At 32.8% G+C, this 19,678-nt stretch overlaps 1 protein-coding gene across 2 annotated transcripts in view; it reads right to left on the bottom strand.

Moving 5' to 3' along the window:
* The window catches only part of LOC149568213 (threonine dehydratase 1 biosynthetic, chloroplastic-like), a 114,421-nt gene that overhangs the window by 18,821 nt on the left and 75,922 nt on the right, over positions 1-19,678 (bottom strand). The window lies entirely within an intron of this gene.

Raw genomic sequence — 19,678 nt, 5'->3', positions numbered from 1 at the left:
ATTTATTTCTAACTAAAATAAGAACCCCATATCTAGCCACTAGATTTTTTCATGTCTCACACACTAATAACACAATAAACACAATAAAAACATGGTCAGGGAAAACACAATATACAAAAATCTCGCATAGCTACTAGTGCACAGTATCCAATCATAAAAAGAATATCACAGGGATTACCAGCCATTGGATAAGGTTACATTTTTCTTTTCCAATCAAACTACTTAATTGAGTTATTAACCACTTATAAATTCATTAAAAATAGAGTTCACTGCGATAGCAACCTTGTCCCTCTCCTGAGGTTGACCTAGCAGTCTTCCAAACTACAAAGGTCATTCCAGTATCATAAGAGAGAGAAAGCGTGGAGGAAAGTTGGAATTGCCGCTGTTGATCATCAGCTTACTGAGTTAGGGTTTTGTTAGGCTTAGTCACCTGTGAGCAGGGTGGGATTAGGAGGTTCTCTCCTTATTCTTCATTTAATTAAAATGAATTAATCTTTTCAATAATAATTTTATACTTAATTAATAGATAACAGGTAATTATTTAGAGCATCAGTTTATCAATGTAAGGGCAACAATCTCAAAATTCTCTCTAATATATGTATATATACATATAAATATATACACACTTGTGAATACATATGCTTAGATATGAAGGATATGTTATATATACATATGCTTAGATATGAAGGATATGTTATATATGTTTGCGTGTGTGTGTATATATAACTGTAAACTTTCTTACCAGATTTCAATATAATGCGTACTGATGCACGTTTTTGTTTGCAGGTTTAAACATTGATGCCAATGAATTTGATTTGCTTCAGAATTTGTATATATTGCTACAGAAGTAACAGAGATGTTCTTGTACATGTGATGCTTACGTTCCTTTGATGTGCTTGCATTAATAGATTTCGATGCCTTGACATATCAGGCAGATCGAGAATATATATAACAAAGAGGGGTGTGAGAGTGAATGGGCATGTCTCCAAATGGAGACATGACCATTCACTGTCACACTTATTCGGTGATTGATCATACCTGTTCTAAGTTAATTAGACTTAACCCAAGTCTAAACATATGTCACTGATCATAATGAACTTGATTCATATGCAGCCCGATAATGATATTTATACAAAAAAATAATGATCTTAAATCAAAGAGGTCAAAATATGTTACGATCATAACTGAGATATGATCTCAGATAAAATATATATATATATATGTTCATCGGTTTCAACTGCAGTGATTATTTTCCGAATGACATATATATATATATATATGTTCATCGGTTTCAACTGCAACAATTATTTGCAGAATGACATATAATGAGATTATATATATATATATATATATATATATATATATATATATATATATCATACTGGTATATATGTTACATCCCAATTTTTGACCCAATTTAAAATGTTCATATAGTCGTTGAGGTTTCACGTGAAGTCAGTTGATAGTAAAACTTTGTTACAATCATGTGAAATAGTAAGATGGTTAATCGTTATAATCTCATATGAAGATGAAACGCTGGTTAATAGTTACGATGATATTTCAAAGCTATTTTGGAAAGTTGATTATTTATCATGAATTCATTGGAATTGAAAAGACAGGTAGCTGTTATGATCGTTTATGGTTAATCTCTTGTTATGGTCATATGACTTAATTGAGGAAAATTTCCTTGTAGGGACCACGTCAACGGGGTGGAAGCATTGTCAGAAAAGAATTAGGCACAAGGGCACCACCATCACTCGGCAAATACGTGTGAATCTTGAATCACCATGGCTAAGGGTAAACAACCAGGCAAGCAAGAGTATATGTTGGACAATACCATGAGCTATTGGACAATCAATAAAACATTTTAGCATTTTAACATAATCAAAATACGTACCTTTAATGGTTTATGTTGACTTTCTCATCACTTCAAAATTATATGTGTGTGTGTGTGCACATAAAAGTATGGTGCCACCATAGTATTAGATTATACAAGCTCATCTCTATTAATATACGTGTACATAAATATATGTATATTTTGAAAAGATATGAAATTAAAATAATCTCCAAAGTATACACGTATTTAGATATGCGTATCCTAATAGGTATAACCTTAGACAAGATAATAATATGATGTCACCATTTGAATATATGTGTGTGTGTGTGTGTGTGCAAATATATATATATATAGTTTTTTTGATTAGGAGACCTTTGAATTCCTTCCTCATAAATATAAATCTTTATAAGAGGCAAGTACACTTGGCATCTTCTTTTAAAACCGGTGAACCAAAAAGCCCGATATCTTTTTATAACCGCTACCAAGAGCCACGGCTTCCTTGAAGCCTTTTATATTAATTCTGCATGACTTTATGTTCAGAGAGGTGGAAGAGTAAGCACCCGATTATGGAATTTTACTTATGCTCCCTCTTCTTACTTGTTTTCTCTTTTTTTTCCTATGACTGAATATCGAGGAAAATCTGAGCTTCTGTCTATATTATTGTATGGTCATCGAACTTGAATTCCGCATTGAGAAGCTGACTTCGAGAGCTGGCCATTTAGAGTTAACCAAAGATCCACTTTCTTTCATTGATCAGGTTATGTGATCAGTTCTCCTTATCTTATTTTGATATATGTATTGCATTTGAAAGAATAGATGCAAGAATAGTTTCAAGGATTTTCAAAAACTGATGCTCCGCCTTGATATAAGCTAAGTCAATCGAATAGTACATTTGATCAAGCGTACCAAGTTATATATATATACCAATACTGAAATATACATTTCACTTTTCCATCAGTTGAGTACAGCAAATGAATTGATATCCTCTATGAATAGACACCCAGGACTCACCCGGCTAGTTGGCCAAGAAAGAGGGTGAAGAGGTGGAAAGAAAGTTTTGCAAGAACAAGAAACAAAAATCAAAATTGATATGATAATTTTATTACTTATAAACTAAGTTGTTAGTTCGGGTTCGGTTCCAAGTTCAAAGTTAGAGAACCAGTTCACAAGTTTGACAATATTTTGGAAAGATGTTTGGGTTCGTTTGGATTCATTAGTACAGAAACATGTAAAAATTGTATATATATTATGAAGCATGAGTTAAAATTAGAATGTAGCATAGTAGCATAAAAACATTTAAACAACAAAAACTTTAAAACACCATAAATAGTTAAACTTGTAATCATAATGATCATGCCATCATATAGTAACATAGTTCAGTCAACTTATCATATAGTAACATAGTTCAGTCAACTTCAACATCAAAGATTCAAAACATTTAAAATATCGAGTTCCAATATCATTGTTTCACGTTCATTGTTTAACTTGGAATAAAAATCTATTAATATTCTTAGTTCTAAGTTCTTCAATCTTCATCTTCTTCTTCATATTCATCATCTTCTTCTTATCCAGTATTACTTGTGCTAAGGCCAACGGGATCAGCAGTAGAATCAACAATGATATTGACGTCAAAGTCCTCAAAATCATCAACTGTAAGCCGAGCAATGGAAACATCCAAGTCCGCAATCTCTGCACCTACATCCCACTTCTTTGTCTCCCCTTCTTTCTATTCTTGACTCTTGTGCAAAAGAAGGCACAAGTTGTTATGCACAAATACCAGATTCTCTGCTTTTTTTTATTGCAACCTATTGCGCTTCACCGAGTGGATGAAAGAATAGGTGCTCCAATTTCTTTCTAATGTAGAAGAACTAGCAACCTATAATGACAACAAAGGATAAGCAATTAAAAAAATTAATTCAATCTTATAAAAAAATTAAAATCATTTTCTACTCATGATTCTTTTGAAGATGAAGTGAGCTAATTTTTTTCAATAAAACTTACTTGTGATATAACTTTGATTGCAAGGGGCTGCAATGTTTGGAATTTTTGGCCATGGAGATACCACCAACCATGAGCATCCTTCTTGAACCGATGACGAAGAGCATCATTACTTAGACCTCTAGCATGGACAAACTCTATGAACTCATCCATGATTACATCTCTCATATCATCATCAAGAAATATTCTTCTAAATGCTGCCTGGTACCCGTCAAACACTTCCATATCTCTATATGGTGGCAACCTTCCTGGTAGATCACAATATTGTGAGCTATAGTATTTGGGGGTCAAGGCATAGGCAAGCAAATGTAATGGACTGGTCATTTTGTTCCATCTTTCATTAATAATTTTTTGCACTTGTTTGAAAAAGGTCTCTTGCAGATTTTGCTCCTCCTTATTTATAACTTGTTTGATCTTCTCAATCATTGAGTCTATGCCATCATAGATCTCTCCAAGGCAAGGCCTATCTATGTCAGTGTACTGAAGCATGCTCATAATGGGCTCAGTGATATTAAGGATATATTCCACACGTTCCCACCATAACTCACCCAATAGTCTATCCTTTATTTTGTTTGCCCTTCCAGTGTTCTTTTTCTTCCATACACCCCAATTGTGGCTGATTACCATACCTTGAAGTTCATATTTCACTTGCAGAAGTCGTCTTAAGACGATTATATGTGATGGAAAACGGGTCTTAGCAACCTGTGACATAAATTAGAGCAAAAACAACTATTAGATACATATTTTAGAAAAAAATACACATTGAACAAGTAAAATATGAAAAATCAGAAAATTGTCAAATATTGAAAATTAAATTACTAACTTCAGTTCAAGTTCGTTTACCTTCAATAGCTCCAATTTCGAGTAGTTCTTGAAAAGAGATTGAGTCATGTGGTGATTTGTGAAAAACATTTGTATGTCCTCAGCCTCTTCATACATTGTTTTAATCCACTCAATTTGGTTCCCAATCTTCTGTAGCATAAGATTGAGTGAATGGACTGCACAAGGTGTCCAAAAGATATGTTGATATTGTGATTCAACCAACAAACCTGCTACTCTACAATTCTTTGCGTTGTCCATTATGACTTGGACGATGTTTCTTACACCCACTTGTTCAATGGCCCCAATTAGGATATCAACAATAAATGGTTCATCTTTTACTTTGCCCTCACAATCCACCTCTTTCAGAAACATTGCCCCCTTTAAGGGACACCACAAGGACATTGATCAAGGGATGGTTGCTAGAGTCCTAGCCATCTAAAACAATTGTCACCCCCGTCTCAACCCATGAGTCCCTTATGGGCTTCAATTGATTTTCAATCAATTCAACCTCATCATCCAACAAGGTGGTGCGCACTTTCTCATACACGAGGCCACAATACCTTTTTGGAGCTTCATTGGCACCCCTCAACATGTCCTTCCAAAATGGAGAGCGAACAACATTAAAGGACAACGCATTTGCATACAGGCATCTTCCCACCTTAATGTCAGCAATTTCTTGGCCCTTATTTTGAAAAGCAGTTTCTAGTGGCCTCTTTCCTTTGTGTACAATGGGGACAAATTCAGTGTCAATGTTCGCTACGTTACTAAAGAAGGGATGGTCTTGTACTATAGCATCTGAGGGGTGCTGCATTCCCTTTACTGTTTTACTTTTATTGGCATTGCTACTAAGTTCTATTTCCCTATGTCCTCTCTCTTTTGTTGCCTCATGCTCTTCAATATATTTTAACACAGTTTGATTTGGTATAGGGACACCTTTTTGCCAAAGCATTTCTTGACTCTTCCTCTAGTGCAACGACATAAATGACCTACCACACAATAATAAGAACTATTTATTTCTACACCACATCCCCGACATCTCCAATGGAATGCACCACCTCCTGGAAGGGGTTTTAAAATGTCTACATACTTCCATAGAGGAGAATTGGAGTTGGATTTCATTCTTTGTTCGGTGTTGCCTATTGATGAAGAGGTAGATGACATTCCTTTCCCTATGGCAAGAAATTAGATACATGTTCATAATTTATATGCAAGAAAATGACAAATTTTGGAATAATGGAAAAGATTCAAAAGAAAATATAAAGATTGAAAGAGAAATGGAAAAATAGAAAAACTAAAACAAAAATAATAGCAAATGGAATAAGATCTTACCTTTTCAGCCATTGCAAGCTTACAAATGTGTATGAATGATGCACAATGAAGAACACCAACAAATCAATCTTCAAACTCCTCCTTGCGCAACTGAATGCTTGCTCAAAAGCTTATGTGCTCTCCCTTATGACAAAATAACTTGTTTAGAAACATAAAATGACAATGAGAGAGCACAAAAGAAATTCATAACAACTTTTAGATTTTATGGATGCCAAAAACCAATTAAAACTTGCTCATAATGCACTTTTCCAACCGTCTGTGAGGCCCAGTTCGTTGCGGATTCGAACTTGGTTCAAAAATATGAAGGTGAACCACTCGGGTTCAAACCCGATTGAACCAATAGTGCGAAAATTGCACACTAGTCAAATCAAGTTCAAACTGGACCGGACCCAAACTTCAAACCAGTTCGAACTTTCTTGGGTGCGGAGGGGGGGAGGTACCCGTGCAACTTAACTTATAAAGAACTATTCAATAGCTCATGCATGTCCATCTAATTACCTTGTTGCCAAGTCAAGTGGTGGAATTAAGAATCAGAATGATCAATGACTGGACAAGATATTCCATGGCTATTCTGGGTAGAGAGGGCCTTTCTCAAATGAGATTTGTGGGGATATTTTGAGGGTACGCAATTGGGAGGTTAAGCCCCTAACAGTGTTTCCCCTCACCACAAGATGCCAAGACATGCACCACACAAAAATGAGTTATGCATTCAAACATTTGTTCGTAACAGGTATTTTACTTTGATGATGTTTATATAGATAGAAGATATGATGGATTGATTTATATCAGCTATTCAGTGATTTCCTTTAATGAAAGTAACTTTTCTCGTCAATGTAATTAGTAACCAGTTAGATCAGTTGATCTTCCAACTGAACATGGAATATATCTATATGCAAGAGATAGGTTTATTTGATGGATTGTTATTTCAATCTTCCATTTATGTGAATAATGAATATGAGTGTATTTTCTAACTGAATGTTATTGGCATAGTTAGCAATGGAAGGAGAGGGATGATATAGTGATATTTGATACCCTAAATGATATAATGGTATTGGACACCCTAAATGATACAATAGTATTTGATGCCCTAATTGATACATTAGTATTTGATGCCCTAAATGTGAAATGGTATTTGATGTCCTAAATGATACAGTGGTATTTGATGCCCTAATTGATATAATGGTATTTGATGGTAGTGGTGCTTCGATAAAGTGGTACAATTATTCGTTCCTAAGCGGCATATAGGTATTAACCTAAGTTTTGCAAAAGCATCCCTAGACGGATTTCAGTTTTGAATTCTACAGTATGTAGATTTTTCCCTTGTTAAAATCATTGATGGTGTTTTCAAATTGTTAGTTATGAAATTTTTCATTTAATTGTTTTGTAACCATTAATCTCATTCACGTGAACATAATTGTTATAATTGTCTTCCTATGAATATGAAGTATTAACTGTATTTTTTTGATATAACATGACGTTAATTAAGACCGAGATAAAATAGACATTACATATGGTATCAGAGCTCTGGATTCGACACTGAACAGTGGGCCCAACACTGTTTTAGAGAAACTAATAATGTAATGTTGAAAGAGATTTATTTTATATAAATGAATATGTTACAATCAAAGCTAGAAAAATCACATCGGGGAATCATCCAGAATAGCCGAGAAGGGCTAAGATGATGGTGTAGTCCTTATGAAATGGAAAAATAATTAAAATTTGCAAAATCATAAATATGAATCGGAACTAAGGAAAAATGACATGATTGGCAAGTCGATCGGTGGTGATCAAGCTGTTCATTTGCCCAACTAAATCTTTGGCCAAGGTAGATTAAAGGCATGCTTACCTAAATGAATCACTACGAAGTCGATGGTGCCAGTTGACAGGGAGAAGGTTGGTGGTGTATCCTCAACCTTGTTTGTTGCTGAGCGGACACTCTAACACCAAGATGCTCGGATGGTAGGACCAAAATGGTATATGTGCCTTATCCCAAGAGGGAGGGTCATTCTCAATAGAGAATGAGAAGATTAAACTAGGTCAAAAAGCTGAGGCTTGCACAATACAAATCAGTTACTGAAACCTTGATGCAGTGTTATCTAAACCTTGATGGTGACTAAAATATTTCTTTTTCAGTTGCATGTTTCCAGCATTATACTTTATACAATTACATTCTTATTCATATGAAATGGTAGTTAATATTTTGTTATCCAATTTATTTTTAATTTTTTGACTTGAACTAAAGGAAAAATAAAATTGTGAACCTTGATTTTGAGAATCCTTTGACTTGAAAATGATAATCCTTTCTAATGTTGATTAAATGACAAGAATGTCATTTTGTACTCGAGTAGGAGTAAGGACACTTAACAAAAACTATCAATGCTTATTTCATTTATGTAACTTTTGTTTGACTTGAGTTTTATTTGAAACATTATGGTCATAAGGTGGGCATAAGAGCCTAGGTCACCCGAATGGGAAAAGTAAATTAACAAATATTTATAGGCGATTGGCAAGCACGTCCAAATGATCTACTCGATAAGAACCCTATGTAAATTTGTTTTAGATGCTTATGATCAATTCATAATCCGAGGATGGGTTGAGCAAAGAAATTTTAGCATGAAAGGTAGACTTGCATGGAAATATAAGAATTTTGTAGACTTAAAGTCTAAGCCACAATCGGAATATGGTGGATAAAACAAACAAGCATCAAGGTTGCACCCCATCTCAGGAATCGCGTGTGGGCATGTAGCCCAAGTACTAGGAGATTGGGATACATGCAGATTAGTACCATGTTAAACTAACCTAAATGATCTTGATTGGATATACAATGATCTTTCATTGCATATCATGTTTTTACCTTTTGACGCACTGCTATACATGTATAATACATATGCGATATTGATTTTATGATAACGAAATAACAAGACATACTGTATGATAAGGGAATAACAAGACATACTGAGCTGCTTAATATTGTTTTAGAGATGAAGTATATTTCTATCATGAGATGATTATTCTAATGAAATGTTATGGTGATAAGATGGGCATGAAGGCCGAGGCTACATAAATGGAAAACATAGATCCACTAACCTTTTTCAGGTGATCTGTGACAAATGATCTACTCATTAATGAGTACCATATGCCAGATGGTATGTATGAGTGATTTAAATTATTTGATCAAGTTATGATCTAGAACATTTTAGTTGAGGAATTACAAATTTTGAATACTTATCTTACTCTCAATTATTGAACACTGAAATTCTCTTATATGAGAACAATATGAGAATTGAACTAAGGATATGGTGAGTGTCTACATGAGTAAGACAAGAATATGAAAGAGAATATCCTAAAACATGATCAACTCAAGCGATATTGATATGACCACAGGTATTGTAAAGTAAACTCAGGTGAGTGTGTGTTTTATTTTTTATTTTATGATATCATGCAGGGGTTTTTTTAGAAGCATAGACCTTAATTTTGATCATGATTTTGATTTTGATTCAATTTTGACAAGAAATGATATCATGATACTATATATACATCTTGTATTTGGAATATTCTTTTAGTGTCTAAAATTGCAGAGATCATTGAGGGCGATCAAACACAAAGGGGACTGCTATATTACATCCCAAATTTTGGTCCAATTTTAAATGCTCCTTTATGTCATGTTTATTAAAATTTCAAGTTCATCGAGGATGATGAAACACAAGGGGAATGGTATGTTACATCCCAATTTTTTACCCAATTTAAAATGTTCATATAGTCGTTGAGGTTTCACGTGAAGTTTGTTGACAATTAAAATTTGTTACAATCATGTGAAATAGTAAGATGGTTAATCGTTATAATTTCATATGAAGATGAAATGCTAGTTAACCATTATGATGATATTTTAAAGCTACTTTGGAAAGTTGATTATTTATAATAAACTCATGTGAATTGAAAAGGCAGTTAACCGTTATGATCGTTTATGATTAATAACTTGTTATAGTAATATGATTTAATTGTAGAGAATTTCCTTGTAGGGAGCACATCAAAGGGGTGGAAGCATTGTCAAAAAAGAATTGGGCATAGGGGCACCACCATCACTAGGCAAATAGGCGTGAATCTTGAATCACCAAGGCTAAGGGTAAACTACTAGGCAAGCAAGAGTGTCCGTTAGACAATACAATGAGCTATTGGACAATTAATAAAACATTTTAACATTTTAACATAATCAAAATACGTACCTTTAATGGTTTATGTTGACTTTCTCATCACTTCAAATATATATATATATATATATATATATATATATATATATGTATGTATGTATGTATGTATGTATGTATGTATGTATGTATGTATGTATGTGCACATAAGTATAAGAATATGGTACCACCATAGTATTACATTATACAAGCTCATCTTTATTAATATACGTGTACATAAATATGCATATATCTTGAGAAGATATGAAACTAAAATAATCTCCCAAGTATACACGTATTTAGATATGCGTATCCTAATAGGTATAACCTTGAACAAGATAATAATATAATGCCACCATTTGAAAATATATATATGTACAAATATATATATATATATATATATATATATATATATATATAATTAATAATTATTCTCTAGATTAGGAGACCTTAGAATTATTTCCTCACAAATATAAATCTTTATAAGAGGTGAAGAATACAGTTGGCGTCTTCTTTTAAAACTGGTGAACCAAGAAGCCGATTATCTTTTTTATAACTGCTACCAAGATTCGCGGCTTCCGTGAAGCCTTCTATATTAATTCTATATGATTTTATGTTCAAAGAGGTGGGAGAGCAAGCACCCGATTCTAGAATTTTAATTTTGCTCCCTCTTCTCACTTTTTTCTCTTTTTTTTCTGCAACTGAATATTGAGGAAACTCCAAGCTTCTGTCTTTATTATTGTATGATCATCAAACCTAAATCCCGCATTGAGAAGCCGACTTCGAGAGCTAGCCATTTAGAGTTAATCAAAGATCCACTTTCTTTCATTGACCTGTTATGTGATCAATTCTCCCTATCTTATTTTGATATGTGTATTGCATTTGAAAGAATAGATGCAAGAATAGTTTCAAGGATTTCCAAATAATGATGCTCGGCCTTGATACAATCTAAGTCAATCGAATAGTACATTCAATCAAGCATACCAAGTTATTTTACCATGATTAAGTCTAAACCACATACCGTGTCGTGCTATGGTTTCCCCTTGATTCAGCTAGTCTTTCAGATTTGAATTATATCCTCTAAAATTCTTGAGTCTTAAGGACTGTATTATACCAGTACTAAAATATACATTTTACTTTTCCATCAACTGAATACAACAAATGAATTGATATCCTCTATGAACAAACACCTAGGACTCACCCAATGGGTTGGCCAAGAAAGAGGGTGAAGAGGTGGAAAGAAAGTTTTGCAAGAACAAGAAACAAAAATCAAAATTGCTATGATAATTTTATTACTTATAAAGAACTATTCAATAGCTCATGCATGTCCATCTAATTACCTTGTTGCCAAGTCGAATGGTGGATTTAAGAACCAGAATGCTCAGTGGTTGGACAAGGTGTTTCATGACTACTCTGGATAGAGAGGATCTTTCTTGAATGAGAATTGTGGAGATATTTTGAGGGTACACAATTGGGAGGTTAAGCCCCTGACAATGTTTCCCCTCTCCACAAGATGCCAAGACATGCACCAAACAAAAATGAGTTATGCATTCAAACATTTGTTGGCATCAGGTATTTTACTTTGATGATGTTTATACAAGTAGAAGATATGATGGATTGATTTATATTAGCTATTCAATTATTTCCTTTAATGAAAGCAATTTTTCTCATCAATGTAATTAGTAACTAGTTAGATCGGTTGATCTTCCAAATGAACATGGAATATATCTATATGCAAGATATAGGTTTCTCTGATGGAATATTATTTCAGTCTTCCATTTATGTGAATAATGAATATGAGCATACTTTTTAACAGAATGTTATTGCCATAGTTAACAATGGAAGGAGAGGGATGACACAGTGGTATTTGATGCCCTAAATGATACAATGGTATTTGACGCCCTAAATGATACAGTAGTATTTGATGCCCTAATTGATACATTGGTATTTGATGCCCTAAATGTGAAATGGTATTTGATATCCTAAATGATATAATGGTATTTGGTGCCGGAATTGATACAATGGTATTTGGTGCCCTAAATGATATAATGGTATTTGATGGTAATATTGTATAGATAAAGTGGTATAGCTATTTGTTCCTAAGTGACGTATAGGTATTAACCTAGGTTTTGCAGAAGCATCCTAGACAGATTTTGGTTTTGAATTCTACGGTATGTAGAATTTTCCCTTGTTAAAATCATTGATGGTGTTTTCAAATTGTTAGTTATAAAATTTTCTGTTTAACTGTTTCGTAACCATTAATCTCTTTCACATGAACATAACTGTTATAACTATCTTCCTATGAATATGAAGTATTAACTATATATCTTTGATATGACATGATGTTAATTAAGACCCAGATAAAGTGGATATTACAATATATATATATATACACACACACACACATATGTATATAGATCTTTGATCACAGTTATTGTCCGACCAAAGCTACATGCTTTAGCACTCTCTTAGCTAGGGAAGACAAAGTGCATATATATAAAGTCTTATTTGAAAAGTGATATTACCTAGTTAGTGATATACTTAAGAAAATCAAATCTCATGATATTCTTTCCAATTATGGTATGTACACAAATATCAAGTCTCATGATATCTACCGTAAGAGATCATGGTATATCCATGGATATTACGTCTCATAACACCCACCATGATAAAATGAACATATTGATCTTCTACAGATATCACATCACATGATATCTATCAATATGTCCTTTTAACTATCATGATTTGTCCATGTATATCAAGTCACATGATATTCATCATGATAGTAATCTAATCATTATAAAGATGTGACCTTATAATGTTAGAGTCAACATTTCACTATGAAAAAATGTCACCCTTTAATAATATATATAGGGTAGGCCCATAAGTCATAGAGTCACACATATGACAAAAGAGTTTACACTTAAAACATCTTTATTAAAAATAATACAAATTTACAAAGTTGAGACTCAATCTCATAAACTTATATTTCAACCGTACCAAGTTTCTTTCTAAAATGATCAACCTTCACTTTAGGAAGAGGCTTGGTGAGAATGTCAGTTGTTTGATCACCTGTATTAATATATCCCAACTGAATAGCTCTTCTTTCCACCATGTCTCTTAAGTAATGGTAAGGGATTTCTATATGCTTGGATCTATCATTAATTATTAGATTTACGGACAACTTGATACAACTTTGGTTATCACAGTGAACAATGGTAGGTTTCAGAGGCTCGCAGAATAAACTAGAAAGCAATTTTTGAAGCCACACTGCTTATCTTGCTCCCATTGCTACTGCAATGTACTCTGCCTCGATAGAAATCTGAGCGACTAAAGCTTGCTTCCTGCAAATCCATGAGATCATAGCTGATCCTAAACTGAAACAACATCCTGATGTGTTTTTTCAGTCTTTTACACTTCCGGCCCAATCAGAATTAGTATATCCATGTAACTCCAAGCTGATATTCTCATATTGAAGTTCATACCCAATAGTGTCTTGAAGGTACCTTAATATATGCTTCAAAGCAACAAGATGTATTTCTTGAGGTTCACACATGCACTGAATTAATGCATTCATAGCATAGCAAATATTTGGTTGAGTATTCACAAGATACATCAGAGACCCAATTATTTGTCTATATAAAGTGGGATCAATAAGTTTGGATTCAGCACTTGCTACCTCTAGCTTGTGTAAGTTCATCTCCATAGGTGTTGACATAGGTCAATAGTTCCACATTCCAAATATTTTCAAAATATCAACAGTATATTTATTTTGATGTAGGAAGAAATTCTCATACTTCTAATGAACTTCCAATCCAAGTAATGAAGAATCCCTAAGTCCATGTCAAATTCAGAAGTCAATTCTTTCTTACACTGATCAATGAGATAGTCTTCTCTTATAATTAGAAGGTCATCAACATAAAGGACTGAAATCAACATACCACCTTTAGTTGCTTTAAAGTAAAGATTTGGATCAGCATCATTCTTGGTGAATCCAAGACTTAACAAGATATTTATCAATCCTTTCATACCAGGCTTGGGGAGCCTGTTTGAGTCCATATAGAGCCCTTTTCAATTTACATACATAAGAGGCAGCATCATGAGTCACAAATCCTTTTGGTTGCTCCAAGTATACTTCTTCCTTAATCGTTCCATTTAGAAAAGTAGTATTTACATCCATTTGATGAATTTTTCAACCTTTAGCTGCTGCAATGACTATTACAGTTCTAACTGAGGTATACTTGGCAACTGGTGCAAAAGTTTTTTCAAAGTCGATTCCTTCCTTTTGAGAGAATCCTCTAGCCATAAAACAAGCTTTATGTTTTTCAATCCTACTATCTGTAGCATACTTAACTTTGAAGAGCCATTTGGATGAAACAACAAATTTTCCTTTAGGTCTAGGAACTATATTCCAAACATCATTTTTTATTATAGATTGATATTCTTCCACCATTGCATCTTTCCAAACTTGATGTTTAAGAGCTTCAGAACCATTAGAAGGTTCAAAGTTGGAATCTCACACATGAATGCATTGTATGTTAACTTTCGAGGTCTTCTACTTTCTCTAAATGTCCCTGAAGGTGCTACAAATTCATCTCCTTCCTCTATAATTTTTCTTGCCCAAAATGGCCTTTTAGAATTATTGTCAAGACTCTCTTCTTGAGTCTCAGGAAGTATCTCATTTTCATTTGAAGTCTCTTCAAGGTACTCCCTCTGAATCTCAGGAGCAGAAGACTCTTCTAGGGAACAAGAAAAGTTATTTGTATTTAGTTCATCTAAATTTTTGGCTCTTTCGAAAGCAATGTCTTCAAAGATGACATCTTTGTTGAGTTCTATTTGTTTCCATCCAGGTATGTAGAATTTGTAACCCTTTACTGGTTCACTAAAATCAATAAGAATTCCTTTCCTTTCAATAGGTTCTAACTTTGTCCTTTTCTCCTTAGGTACATGAACATATACAAGACATTCAAATATTCTTAAATGGCTAATGTCAAGTTTCATACCTGAAAATGCTTCTTCAAGAGTTTTGTTGTCCAGATGTAAGTGAGGACATCTATTTGAATATAGTCTGTTGTATTAGATGCTTCAGCCCAAAATGACATGCTCAAGTTTTGATCATACATCATAGCCCAAGCAACTTCTACAATGGTTCTATTTTTCCTTTTGGCAACTCCATTTGTTGAGGGTTGTAGGGAACTGTAAACTCCCTCTTAATCCCAGCAAGTCTGCACAATTCTTTAAATATTTCAAAAGTGTACTCTTTCCCATTATCCATTCTTAGAATTTTAATTTTCTTTCCTGAGGAGTTTTCAATGATAGTTTTCAATTCTTTACATTTAGAAATAATCTCTTCAGATTCTTTGCACTTAAGGAAGTATATCCATGTCATCCTTGAAAAATCATCAACAAATATCATATAGTACAAGAACTCTCCTATGGATGGTGTAGACATGGGTCCACATAGGTCAAAGTGCACTAGTTCTAACACATCTTTAGTTTTGCTCAAACTATGAGGAAATGATGTTTTTGTGTTTTTTCCCAAGGCGCAATCTTTGCAGGATTCGTTATGAATTTGACTTAATTTGGGCATTCCAGTTACCAACTTCCCCATAGATGTTACAGTATAAAAATTGATATGACCTAATCTTCTATGCCAGATTTCATTTGAATCTAAAGTCTCATGAACAAGTGCAAGATTTGTCTTAGTGCAAAGCTCATATAATAGTCCTTGTCTTACTCCTATTGTTTGAGCCTTTTTTATAGTTGAATTCTTTGCCCATGCTAGTACTTTGCCTTCCATGAATGTAATTCTATTACCATCATCTTCAAGTGCTGATATAGATATTGAATTCCTTTTAATACCTGGTACATATAGAACTCCAAAAAGCTTAAGAGATTTTTCGGATTTTAATTTGATGGTGCAGGTCCCAATTCCTTTTACGGATTGTGCATAATGATCCTTAATTGTAACTTCTTCATATGTTTCTATTTGCATATTTTCTACGTTATCTTGATATCTAGTGATGTGTCTTGAAGATCCATTGTCAATTATCCAAGTGTTGGACTTGGTTGATATTTGACTAGACAAGACTGAGTAGAAGGCATATTTCTCAAAATCTTGACCTTTGATTGATTTGTCAATTTTGGCAAATGATGCTTGAAATTTTGATCAATTAGGACAATTTAGTGCATAATGTCCATATTGATCACATCTAAAACATTCAATTTTAGACAAATCTTTCTACTATTTTGACTGTCTTTTTCCATGAAAGTTTATTTTCCTTTTGGCGTTCTTCTTACCCTTCTTATGAGAGTTGGTGTTAAGAATATAAATGTCTTCATCTAAGGTTTTATGTTTTCCTGTAATCATTAATCTTGACTCTTCTTGAAGGCAATCAGATCTTAATCAATCTAGTTCTGGAATTTTAGATCTTGCACTGATACCTTGTACAAATGACTCCCAAGAATTTGGTAGTCCTCCTAATGCTATTAGGGATAACTCTTGGTTGTCAATCTCATTATTAACTGAAGATAATTGATCTCTTAATTCTATGATTTTCAAGAAGGCATTTACTATTTCTCCTTTATTTATGCTAATATTATTTATTTGTCTTTTAAGAGCAAGTTTTCTACTAGTGTTATTAACTATGAATACATTTTCAAGAGTTTTAAACATGCGATATATTTTGTTGCATATTTTGCCACAATAGGCACTATGTGATCTTGAACAACATCCATTATTATTTTCATAGCCTTCTCATTATTCTCAATCCACAGAGTTTTCTCTAGATCATCTTTAGGTTCTTTTTTTTCTTCTTTTACAAAGGATTTTAATTTGTTCTCTTTTAATAGCATCATTATATGAAGTTTCCAAGATTCGAAGTTGTCAGCACTTGTAAGGTGGTGTTCGAATCTTAACATGTTTGTCATCTTAAAGAATAATGAGAGACTGCAACTTAATGTGAAATCTGATATCTTAAACTTAATGAGATCTCTCCTTAACAAGGCTTTGCTACCATGTAAAGTTTCTTACTAGATTTCAATCTAAGGTTGATTGATGCACGATTTTATTTGCAAGTTTAAACACTGATGCCAATGAATTTGATTTTCTTCAAAATCTCTATATATTACTATAGAAATAACAGAGATGTTCTAGTACTTGTGATGCTTATGTTCCTTTGATGTGCTTGCGTTAATAGATTTCGATGCCTTGACATATCAGGCAGATTGAGTATATGTATAATAAGGAGGGGTGTGAGAGTGAATGGGCATGTCTCCGAATGGAAACATGACCATTTACTGTCACACCTATCCGGTGTCTGATCATACCCGTTCTGAGTTAGTTAAACTTAACACAAGTCTAAACATATATTACTGATCATAATAAACTCAATTCATATGCAGCCCAATAATGATATTTATACAGATCGATAATGATCTTAAATCAAAGGGATCGGAACATGTTACGATCATGACTGAGATTATTAGAGCTCAAGTTTCTACATTGGGAGCTCTTGGTATATTGGAACGCCACTGGTTGTTAATTAGTTGAACAAAAACGAAAACTTTAACTATTATGCATATCAATTTCAAACTGAAACTTGAACTAGTTGAACTGAAATAGAACTTAAACTTTTAGTTGTATGTTTTTCATACTTCAACACTTAGACTTCAAAACTGAAATTATACGTAAACCTAAATGTAGGCAAAACTGAAAATTGAACTTATTATGTTTTCAAAACATGTGTCATTCATGTATGCTTTACAGTAGTATGTTTTATGATTATTATAGCATCGTGTTATCTTGAATATTATTGTTGTGTTCTCAATGGAGTCATATCCTCCTACAGGGGGAAAGGGTCCAATGGGATCCACACAGTGAGTCATTTAGTTTTTACAATTCTTGTAAGCTTCCAAGAGTAAGCCTAAGTCTAAGGTGGGTGGATGTAGTGCCTACCCCTAGTTTGCATTTCTGTTATCATTGCCGAACTCTTTTAGGTCAGTTTATGCTTGATCACTAGTAGTATTGTTTTGAGATCATCAAATATTGTTTCAGATTTAGTTGATTTATGATGAGATTACTTGGTACTCTATATTTCATGTATGCATGATGATTATTCAGTGATTTCAATTATTGATGATGATTAGTTAGATGGATTATTATGTGTCTTCTTATGGATACTTACCCCATATTGCATGTGTATGGTGCGCGTGTTTGTTTTCTTTATGTATGGCGTTTCCTGATATGGTTAAGGAAGGGAGTCATTGTCACCTATTAGTGGGGATCTACACAATGCACCACTTCCTGCCATTGCCTGTTTAGCTTAGAATATTGTGTCTGTACATGCATGGATTTTATGCAAGTTGTAGGTACCGGGTATCGACTTCCCTGAATTGCTAGGATGAGTGTATCCTATCGCATTGGCAACCCACGGCTGTGTAGCAGCCCGTATTAAAAGGTAAGTAATTTGTATTTTTTTAATTTAATTTATTTTAATTAGTTTGTATGTTATTTAATAAACATTAAAATTATATTTATAATTATTATTAATTTTATTAAAGGTTTAATTAATATATTAAATGTCATTTAATATATATAAATATTAACAAGTTTTAATATTATAAAATATTAATAACTTTTTTATTAGTTATTCTTTTATTAATAGATTAATGATAATTTAATATAAATTATATTATTATTATTAATGATTAAGAGATCTAATAATATTTATTTATTATCGTTAATTAAGTTATTATTAAAGTATTTCAGAATCATAAATGGTGAATTAATATGAATATTTTATACAATTATTAATTAATTTAATTAAATTTAATTTAATTAAAATTAATTAATAATGGAGGACGTTTTATTAAGTTTTAAACTTATCTAATTATTATAATACTATTTTTAATAAAAACATAGATTATTAATGAATGGTAATATAGTAGTCTTGTATAATTATTAATTAATTTAATTAAAAATTAGTTTAATTGAATTTAATTAATGATTAATATTGCTTAAAGAAGATATAGTGTTATCTTATTATTATTAATAAAATTGATGTTTAATTAAGTGGTATTATTGAAACATCAATTATTATTATTTTAATAATTTAATTAATGACTGCCCTTAGGGTATTTTGGAGGAAAATTTACTTAAAGACTCAATTAGGGTAATTGTACAATTATCTAAATGCAAGAATGAGTTAATTCGTAGGGATAAAGTATAAACTATGAACTTCATCTACTTAAACCATACATTAAACTAGAAACTGAAACCTTACTATTTAACTTAACTACATGTTTTCAAATCAAACCCAACTATGAGATTATCTTGTTTCTACGTGTTGTCTATGTTTGAGGATTGGGGTTGACTAGAGTGTTGGCTAGTTTAGGACGTTTACCAGAGGCTTGGGAGATATGTGAATGTGATGTTATGATGTTATGATGTTTGATCTCGATTCTTTAAACCCATATGTTTGTATTTTCTGACTCTTATTGCTTTCCA

This window comes from Cupressus sempervirens, chromosome 3 (genome assembly GCF_028749045.1).
Source record: "Cupressus sempervirens isolate cs-2001-9-10 chromosome 3, ASM2874904v1, whole genome shotgun sequence".
Taxonomy (NCBI): domain Eukaryota; kingdom Viridiplantae; phylum Streptophyta; class Pinopsida; order Cupressales; family Cupressaceae; genus Cupressus; species Cupressus sempervirens.
Note: the sequence above shows the minus strand (reverse complement) of the source record. Positions and strands in the feature narration are given on the sequence as shown.